The sequence below is a fragment of the Nothoprocta perdicaria genome, unplaced genomic scaffold, assembly GCF_003342845.1.
Source record: "Nothoprocta perdicaria isolate Ctin4 unplaced genomic scaffold, notPer1 scaffold_17, whole genome shotgun sequence".
NCBI classification, from domain to species: Eukaryota; Metazoa; Chordata; class Aves; order Tinamiformes; family Tinamidae; genus Nothoprocta; species Nothoprocta perdicaria.
This window is the reverse complement of record NW_020454871.1, coordinates 3,961,004-3,971,147: the sequence shown is the minus strand read 5'-3', so window position 1 is coordinate 3,971,147 and position 10,144 is coordinate 3,961,004. Positions and strand designations below refer to the sequence as shown.

Here is a 10,144-nt window from a genome sequence, read left to right as displayed (position 1 = left end):
TATAAAGTTTATTTAATATCCAAATATCACCACTGTAAATGTAAACTTAAATGCGCCGATTGAGGAAGTGCATAAGAATACTTGAGCAAATGTGCCCATTTTTACSACCATTTTTTTACCATGATTTTTTACTAATTTTTTATCACAATTGCTTCAGCAATCCGCATGGGTGGGAGACTGAGCGCAGCTTTTTCTGGTTGCCGTAATTAAATCAGCTTGGCCTTYGGGGAGCGATCCCGCCAGCTTCAGCCAGGCACCGCACAGCTTCAGCAGGAAGCTCCGACTCTGCTTATCAAGCAGCAGGGTCCGTAGCTGTCGCTTTTTTGAGAATCCTTCTCCCTAATATCCGAGCCCATGTGCATGGCCAGCACTGAGAGGAGGACAGCTGAGATTACAGATCTCTAATGAACCATGGGGAGTTCCCAAGTGTGGCYGGGTTCAGGTCTCTAGTCCCTCTACCAGGCAAGGTAGAGGATTAAAGTTTTCCTGTTTTTCTAGCTGTGACACACTCTTACATGGAGATAATTGTGTGTGTCTAAATATAGCACAGCGGTAGCATGGCCGAGCGGTCTAAGGCGCTGGATTAAGGCTCCAGTCTCTTCGGGGGCGTGGGTTCGAATCCCACTGCTGCCAGCAGCCCTTTTGGCAGGATGGGAGCTAGGGAAGTGCTGCCCAGGCAGCCTCACATCCATCCCTGGAACAGCGAAGGAGCTGCCCATCCTGGCCACGATTCCCAAGMATACAAAGGACAAGCACAAGTCTATGAGGACCACTCCTGACCAGTCCTGTCGGGAGTAGTCAGCAGCATGGATCCACAGGAATTCAGGATTCAGGAATTCACATCTAACCAACCTGATAGCCTTCTACGATGGAATCATTGTCAGGGTGGATGAGGGGAGAGCAGCACAGGGTGCCCACCTTGTCTTCAGGAAGACTTTTGATACTGCTCCCCATAATATTCTCACGGGCAAGGTTATACCTGAGGTGGACTGAAAATGGACTGCATGGCAGAACTCAGAGGAGATAACCCAGAGCACCAGTACGGCCTGGGGAGACGTGGCAGAAAGAAGCTCTGCAGAGGTTCTTGTCCMGAGGATTTGGATGAGGTTTGTGAAATATCGCGTGCTTTGCAGTAGTTCTGTAATGGAACTGCCCTTAATCACTCTGCAGTCATTGTTGTACTGAAGCCAGAGTGCTGTCAGCACCTCCACGACGCTACTTGCACCTCMGAGCTCTCCTGTGCTGCTTATATGTGGTCTTGCTCACACTAAGAGCAGTGATTTAATTGGCACAAAGAGCAGGACCTGTGAGCAAGTTCTCTGGAATTTCTTTGCAGTTGTGCGGCCCCACAGCCTATGAAGGCAAGCACCAAGCTCATCACCTAAACCGATTTTGTGCCTGTGGAAAGAACAGTAYGTCCAGCATCAGAAACCATCCCGCCTACCTCGGACCCATATTTTATGAAGGAATGGACTGACTCCTCTCTCTGTCCAATACAGGAGAAGACTCAGCAATGCTTACAGTGAATGACCATGTTTCAGAAGACTACATTTAGATGAGGGGAACACCAACCAACACATCTTTGGGCTCGTCCTGAGCTAACCTAAGCGCACGTAGACCATTCCCTGTGATGGATTGAGTCTCCAGGACCCTCTAGGAAGAAATACTAACAAATATTAATATATATATWTTTAATATAAAGCCAGCATTCTGGATCCAAGGAGAAACAAGAGAAAATCTCCAGTAAGAGAAAACACCAGGCAGCCAAACCAGAAATAGCAAATAAATTCCTTCCCTGTTCATCCATAAAGAAGCTGGTCCCACCTTGACAGCATATTGTTCCCTGCAGGCTTTTCACCAGCTTCACGCTTCTCCCTTATGCTCACGTTCAGGCTGAGCTGAGCCGAGCCGCAGCACCGGATCTGAAGCTGCTATCACTGTTCAAAGACAGATTTCAGAGCTGCAAAGCGCGAGTGAAGGACAAAGGCAGGCGAGAGTAAAGGTGAGCCCTAGGAAGATGAAACAAAGCATCATACAAATTGCCAAGTCTGAGAAAGTACGGACTTAAGAAAACTCATCTTCATACAGAAGGAGTAATTTCTTACCCAACGCCAGTCTCAGGCTTCACTTCTGCAGCTAGTGAAGAGCAGCTTGGTGCCCGCACTGATGAATGTGAAATGAAGTCCTCCTGCCCTCTCGGTCCTGTTCCTCACTTTTTAGCTTGCATGTCTGCACACACATCTCAGCACCTGTGCCATGGGACCCCGTTTCCAAAGTGAATTTCGAATAAGATGAACCAGCATTGTTTGGGGAGTAAAGAGCAAACCTCTGCTAAGCCTTAAAACCTGATTTTAGTAAGCGTATTGATTGCTCCGGGGTGTATGCACTCATACGTACGGATGTCTGCAGCTGGCAAGCGCAGCAAAAGTGATTAAACACATGAGGAAAGAGGCTTCCATCTAACAGGTGATTAAAAAGAGCGGCATTGTTTAGTTTGCAAAACACAAGAGTAAAAAGTGATATAACAGAAGTAGGGAGAAGGGGCTATTTATTCTGTTTTCTCTCAAGAACAAACATCCATGGAAAGGTAAAGACAAAATTCTGAAAACATTTGTTCGGTGTATAACCAGCCTTATAGCTCACTGTTGCAATATATTGGCAATTTTATCAGAAATAGATCTAAATACATTAAGACTGTGAACAATAAACCTCAGTTAATTAGGATAAGGAAAAGACAAAACAAACAATCCTGCACACTGTAAGGACAGTTAGTGCCCGTCCTTGTGCTCAGGTTGGTTAGAGATGGATTTTTCTTCCCCAGAGGGACAGCATTATTTATTTACCAGCTGTACGATAGGGGAAGGCTCTCTTCCTTCAAGCAGGAGGTGCAGTAGAAGGCAATTAAACAGGTCAGTAAGTGACGCCGTGTGAGATCATTGCTAATAGATTTCCTCCAGAATATATAAATTTAGTGATGGTCAAGTGACTCAGTTTTAGTTATTTTGTTCTCAGCTGGGTTTTCTCCCCGAGGAACCTCAACTACAGCTAGATAACAGTCAAGGCCGTGAATAAAACCTGAATTAAATATATTCACGTCCTTGCAAGGTTTCTCTGCTAATCCTACTTGTTCCTATGTACTTGGAAATGCTAAGCAAACATTTTCACTGTGGATATAACCTATTTTGAGTAGAAAAGAGACACTGTTGTACCTCCAATATTACTCCAAGGTAGCAGCGAGCCTGAATTTTAATGGTCCCCTCTGTATTAAGGCGTGCTGAAGGAAGCCCAGCAGGGAGAGCAGCTCTGCTGGCTGCTGTGACACGGCAGCCCCGCGTTGTTCTGCTGCTGGAGCTAAAGGCTTCCCTCCACCCAGCCGGGGAATCTGCAGCTTGTGCTGTCAGATCTGGAATACGCTGCAAAGCAAGGAAGGTGCCGTTGCTAACAGAATTAGTACCTGCTTAAAATGTACATGTATACGGAGAACAAACTGTCTTTTAAAAAAGAGTTTTCATAAAGCTCCTTTTGGCTTATGAATAGTTTGCTTGCAACTGTCAGGCCATCTGCTTGGAGAGGGGTCTGTACAGTCATGAAAAGGAATCTTAAAATACACTCTCCTCATAAACATCTTTTGTTTGGAAAATCCACATGCATCACATAAAGGCAGCTCAGGCTGAACTGAACCATTTTTAAATACCGAGAATGCAACCTTGGCTACAGCTCCCCCCGCTCCCCCTCTATTAATAAGCCCGCTCTAAATGCACACTTAGCCACATTCTCTCACATCTTCAGCTTGGCGGCACCCACCTGCTGGGAAACATGCTAAGATAACTTCCTTGGGTGCATCCAAAACACCCAACTGGGCTGTGGGCAGGGAAGAAACCGGCTCCTGCAAAAGCAGCTCTCTTGCACATTACATCATGCTCCCAGCCAATTTGCTGCCTACACTGCACCATTCTGCATGGTGTGTGTTTGTGTATGCGTGGAAAAAAAGGAAAAAAGCACACGTTTSTGGCATTAAAGACTGCAACACAGTTTATACAATCCAAGGGGCCAAACTAAGGCATTGCAACCACATTTAATTCCTGCATTTTCAGCTTTTCAGAGCCATTTGGACCTGGTATATATATATTTATATATATATATGATACATACATATGCACATGCATTTTCTTTGCATATTTGGAATCTGAGAATAAATGTATGTGAGCAGTGTTGTGCTCTCCTTACATTTTTCTCCTGTATTTTCATCAGTCCTTGGCCATCCTTGTTTACCTGCTTTTTTGTTATTCTAGTGGAAGTTAAAATATAAAAAATGCTAATTTTCTTTTACATAAAAATGTAATATTTTTTTCTGGCTTTCTTTATAAACAAATTTCAGCACGAATGTTGATGGGATGCTGTATAACAAGTAAAGAAGAAATACTGTTTAATTATCTTCCATATAAAATCCAATAAAACGTTCTGGCTTTTCTTATTTTTCTGTACTGGGGATTAACATCAGCGTCTTTGTGATGAGAAAACTGCATTCATGGCTCTCCTATTTAGATTTAAATAGGAATTATAGTTCTTGGCAGAAAGGGATCTGTCAAATATCACAGCATTTGTGGCAGGTGGTCACTGCAATGCTTAGTACAGACACTGCCTGCTTAACCATAGCCTGAAGTAAACATCAGAAGTCAATTATTCTCTTTGTAAATATTTTATTTATATTTTGGAGGCTAATGAACGTCTTTTCAATGCTTGGCTGAAGCCTTTTCAAGGGATCAAAATCCTACTGAACCTGCATTTGGGTGGTTAAAACTGTGTTTAGCAATCCAGGGATATGCATGTAGCTAACATTGTCTATAGGGCTTCATAGCACAATCCTCTGCTTGGAAACCTTTAATGACTTGGCTGCTTTGAAGTGGACAGAGCTAAAACTTGTCATGGTTGTTATCACTGCAGCTGCCAATTAGTACGACAACCATGTATTATTTTGCCAAAATCCTCTTCTTTGCTTAAACTGTATTTTGAATATAAATACTGCAAAATAAAAGAAAAGAGCATTATTTCTTCTGGCTTGTCTATTTCAGTGATGGGAAAGCAGGAAGTCTGGTTTAGCAGCAAAATGGAAGTATACATGTATAGCAGCCCTATAGAAGTAATCTGAACATACATTGAATAGAAAATGTGGAACAAAAGCTAAACTCTTAGTTTAAAATCTCTTTGAGAAGTGTTTTGCTCCAGAAAAAAACCTCCTGGAATAAATGACAGAATCTTGCAATAGTTACACATAGATGACAAAATCCTTCCCCAAGCCACTATTGAGGGGACAGCCTCTAAAGATGCTGGAACACATGTTAGATCCTCTTTCAATCCTTATCTGGACTCTTCGGATCATYACTTAACCAGATAGCCTCATTTAAGCAATGCCCTAAAAATATTCAAGCACTTCAGCCTACATAAATATGTCAACAATATTTGCCTCACAGAACCAGGATCTCTGCGGGTAGATCCTGTCATCAAGAAACAGAAGGAGCACCAAGATGCCACCAAGTTGAACTCTCCGAGCTGAAGCTCGGGGTAATTTTCCCCGCCAGCCGGTTTGGTGGCAAGCAAATTGCCTCCCACGTTACCGAAAGGGCGACGTGCTGAAGTGCTGGGTGCTGGTGGGCTCTGCGGCTGGCGAGGGACATCTGTCCCAGCCCAGGGTGCCACCTGCACGGTGCTGGTTGTGTCAATGGGATCCGCTTTGATCCCGAGAACATGGATTTTTCATTTTCTTTGTTTCTTTGTGCTCGCCCAGTAATAATACTTGTCATCGGAGAATTCATATTGATCTTGTCATTGCCTTAAAATTGGATGACAATTACTATCTTTGTCAAAATTCGATCTGATGAAATGGCTCCAATTAGGAAGGGAAAAGAAGGAATCCATCACAGCAGGGAATATAGTGCTTGGCTGCAGCAGAGGGGAGCTTCTCTTAAAGGGATACCATGGGAATACGCAAATGGGAATGAGCAGACCAGAGATTGGAAGGTGAGTCTCAAAATCTGCAGAAGTTAAGTATAAATAAGTAGTCATTTAATGTTTACAGTCCATATCTGTCTGCAAAACTGAAGCTCTTCTGACCTGTGATGTTGCTAACTGTTCTTTCCATGCTGTGATCCAGCCAGATATGCAATGGCAGTTGATGCCAGCCTTAATGCATTTCTATTTCAAGTCTGGTTCTCATCCTCACCATAATTATAATCTACTATCAGGAGTAGATACAAATAAATCTGTGCCAATTACAAACCTCTTGTTTCTTCAAATCAGCCCTAAAATACTGTGTGCATGCGTGCAAGTATGGGGCAGGGATGAGATTGATCTTCATCACTGTGATGTATTTTCTTTACTCCATGAAACAGGTTTGTTTTTGCTTTGTGTTGAATGAATGTTTTGTTCGAAAAAAGAAAACAAAACAAAACACTATGTGTTTTACTTGCAAGCAAGACATGAAAGGCTAGATTCACTGCTTGTCTTTAGTTCTGGTTAGGCCTTGCTCAGATGTGAGATACATGTTAGTGCTCTGCCCTCTCCAAAGGACTCCCAACCTCCATTTGTGCAGGACAGTGACCTCAGCTCCAGAGCATCCTTGCACGGATTTCTCTGAATCCGTCCAGTAAACACATTTTTCTCACAAATACAAGTATGGCAGGGACCAATCTTGTAGACTGGCATAACTGATTTGATCTCCTGAGCATGAGACCACATCACTTACCTCCATGAATAACTAGCTTTTATAAGCCGTATGAGAAAGCTGCACAAGTGGCTCAGGGAACCCAACCAAACACATGATGCTTTAGCAGGTGGTTCGCTTACAAGCTAAAAACGGAGGACTAATATGATGCAGAGATGAGTCACCATATCCTGAACAGCAGCAGGCTCTTTGGCAGAACAAGGTGGGCGAGCTAGTGCTAACAGGTCTTCCTCTATAGAGCAGGCTGGAGGAACATAGTTTCCCCCTCCTGTAAACCCTTTTTTTCCCCATGATTTCATTAGCTGAACATACCTTGCGACTTTGACCTACATTTACAGTCCTTCCAAAACACAATGGAATTGTGTTTCTCGGGAATTTGCTACTTGCTATATATTTTAAACCAAACCATTTGAAAATGCCAGTGTACAAAAGCTGTGCAGTTGTCTTGGACTTGTTTGCAACATGCTGCTATTTATGAGCATCTAGGAGGAGTGTGGTATCTTGTACCCTGGATCTCCTGATCTGCACAATGATGGCTGCTTTTAATTGACTTTTGCTGCATATAGCAAATCCCAGTTGGAGAAATTCCAGGATGCTGCTAGTGAAGAACTGTGGGTGGGTGCATGTTTTGAAGTGATGGTAAACATTGTGACATATACTGTGTGTACTACATATTCTCATATGCACGTTTTGACTTTTGCTGCCTTGGCTTTCACACAGCATTTCTAACATAGGCATTCCTATTTGCCAGTTTGAGTGGAAGGCTGCTAATACACGAACACTGCTCTCCGACATGTACCACCATCACTGGACATTCACTTCTTTTGAATCCGTGAAACAGCCCCTCAAATGCCAAGGGTTGGTCCCCAAGACCATGGCATCTGTGTAAGCCATGGCCAGCTTACAAGCAAACAAGGAGTGATCAGAATTTCCATGAGGAACAGCAACATTGCGAAGTTAGTTCAGCTCAGTACAAATCCACCAATTTCTACTTTCAAGTAACACCACCAAGCAGGCCTCATTCTTTTACAGCTATGACTTTTTTTTTGCTTCCAAGAGAAGCTGGTAACTAATGCCAAGCTTGCTCAAGCTATTTTTTGCGTTTCAAGTACACAGGTGCTAAAATATTTTAAGGGTTGAGTGGTAAGCGCCAAAGGAACCTCTGTGGTTTTTTTTTAATGATTAGTCAACTTCTTTGCTTGAACAAAAACATTCTGAATTCACAGTGACTGCCCGTGAATCTGGACTTGGACAAGATCTGTGCAAGTTTCTGGGTCTTGTGCATAAACAAAGACCCTGTTACATATCTGATCTTACCAATGCTAAGCAAAGCATTAGAGTATGTCTGGAAAAACATGTACATCACACCAGGAGGGTTGTAAGGGATTTATGGACAATGAAGCTATGTGCATCCTTTTCCTAGCAATAAGATGCTCACAGCATCACACATGGATATTGCGGTCCACCACCCAGAGACAAAGTCAGAGAGACTCTGATCCCATTGCAGCAGCTCCTCTACTTTCAGGAAGGAGAGAAGGAAGGAGGGAAGGAAGGAGAAAAAAAGGTATGTTTTTCCTCACTCTGCAGCAAAACATCTTTTCACAAGGCCTACCTGGTTGCAGACCACTGTTAGAGACAAGACTCATGCAAGAGAGATTAGCATGTGAAAGCAGTGTAAGGAAGTCACAGCCAGTGCAAAGCAGCTGCTCAAACTTACTGTGCTGGACACAGTGAAATAAATGCCGGTGAACGGTGCTTCTGGGAGGCAGCACCTTCATCTCATCTGATTTGAGTGTTATCCAACAAACTGCCTTGCCAGGAACCTTCTTTGTATTGCAGGAAGCCATCTGTGTGTGGTAACTAAAACAAAAACTGAATCGGATTCACAGTGACCCCGTGATCAGCAGCGCTTCCTCTGAGCGCAGGCTCAGCTGCCAGGAGGCAGCTCTGCCTGGAGGCGAGGACAGCACTGCCACCACAGGGCCCACCGCTACCCCAAACACGGGCGGCCTTTCTCCTGGGGCTTTTCCCAGGAGACTCCAGACGCTCCCCTCTTCAGGCCATAAYGTGTCCTTGGCAGTGACCATTGATTGCCATGGGGATGGTCCGTGGGACCATGGAGCACTTTGTTATCCACAAACTCTGTTTCTTTCTTTTTAACACATCTCCCRGCAGAAAGTACTGATGGTTTTCATTGATCTCAGTGGCTTCTGGCTTAATTTTTCTTTGTTTATCTCAAAGACCCTTTCTTCTGTCTCTGTCTTTACCAAAACCCATTTGGTGCCAGATAATCATAGGTTTATGATTCAGATAGCTTCCTATTTTGTCCATCTTTCCATTGTCCACACATTTTTTTTTCTCTGCAAACTTTATCTTATCGTGCAATGGCAAGTGGCTATCAGTTAATGCCAATATTTCTCCTTGAGATTTTTTTTTCCTTGCATCATCAAGGGTTTAAGTGGAAAGCCTTCAGCACAGTGCAAATTTCACTCCTGAGAATATCCATCTTTTGAGGTAGCTGATTTTAATTAAAGAATACTCTCTCTCCCTCTCTCTCCCTGGATTATACTTTAATTTCAAACTCTATCACAACAGTAGATACTTCTTAGATAAAATGTATTTTTGTCTCTTTTCATCCATGATTATCTGTAGTTCTTAAACACTTGGGGTCAGCAGCTAGTCCCTGGATGATGCAGTTCAGGAATAATTCCATTCAAAGGAATTAATTCAGAATAAAATTGGCGTTAAATTCAAAATAAGGCAAAGTGTTCATAATATTTTGCCTTTATTATATGTGCGAGACCGAAACTCTCAGAAATGGCAGTAATAACAGTTGTGATAATAAACAATAATCTCTGAAATCTATAGCACCTTTTGCCTGAGTATTTTAGACATTAAATGCATTAAGTTGCTGACATATGAAGAAGTGTCATTATCCTAATTATACACAAGGGGAAAAAAAGGTGGCAGGAAGTTAAGAAAGCAGCTGAAAGTCACACAGCAAGAACTGAACCTACATCTCCTGCTCTCCTGTTTCTAATCCTCTAAGCACATGATGACTGTTCCCAAGGGATATAAAATGGAGGTCTTTATAGTTAATAGCTATGAAAGCATCAACAGCATTCAAACACAAGTACATTTTTGGATGCTGCCTCCATCATCCTGCCAAATTCCAGTTGATAGGTTATTTGTACCGTATCATAATTTTTTTATGTGTCATTAATTTGTACAGGTAAAACYGTTGCCACGTTTCTCTCAGAAGGGATTGAAACATATCTGGGGGTGGAAAAAGTCTATTCACAGGCTCAAAGCTTTAACATTCCCGTGGACTCTGGAGTGAATATCTGACATTTCTAAAAGCAAAGGCAAAACTTTTACTGTTTTTGATAAAACTAGGCTTTTGGCTCCATTTCCTGCAATCAT

The 10,144-nt window shown here is 42.8% G+C and overlaps 1 non-coding gene across 1 annotated transcript; it reads left to right on the top strand.

The window, feature by feature from the left end:
* The first annotated feature begins 551 nt into the window (after nucleotides 1-551).
* Nucleotides 552-633, top strand: TRNAL-AAG. The gene has a single exon. It is a non-coding gene; the product is annotated as a tRNA-Leu (tRNA).
* The last annotated feature ends 9,511 nt before the right edge of the window (nucleotides 634-10,144 follow it).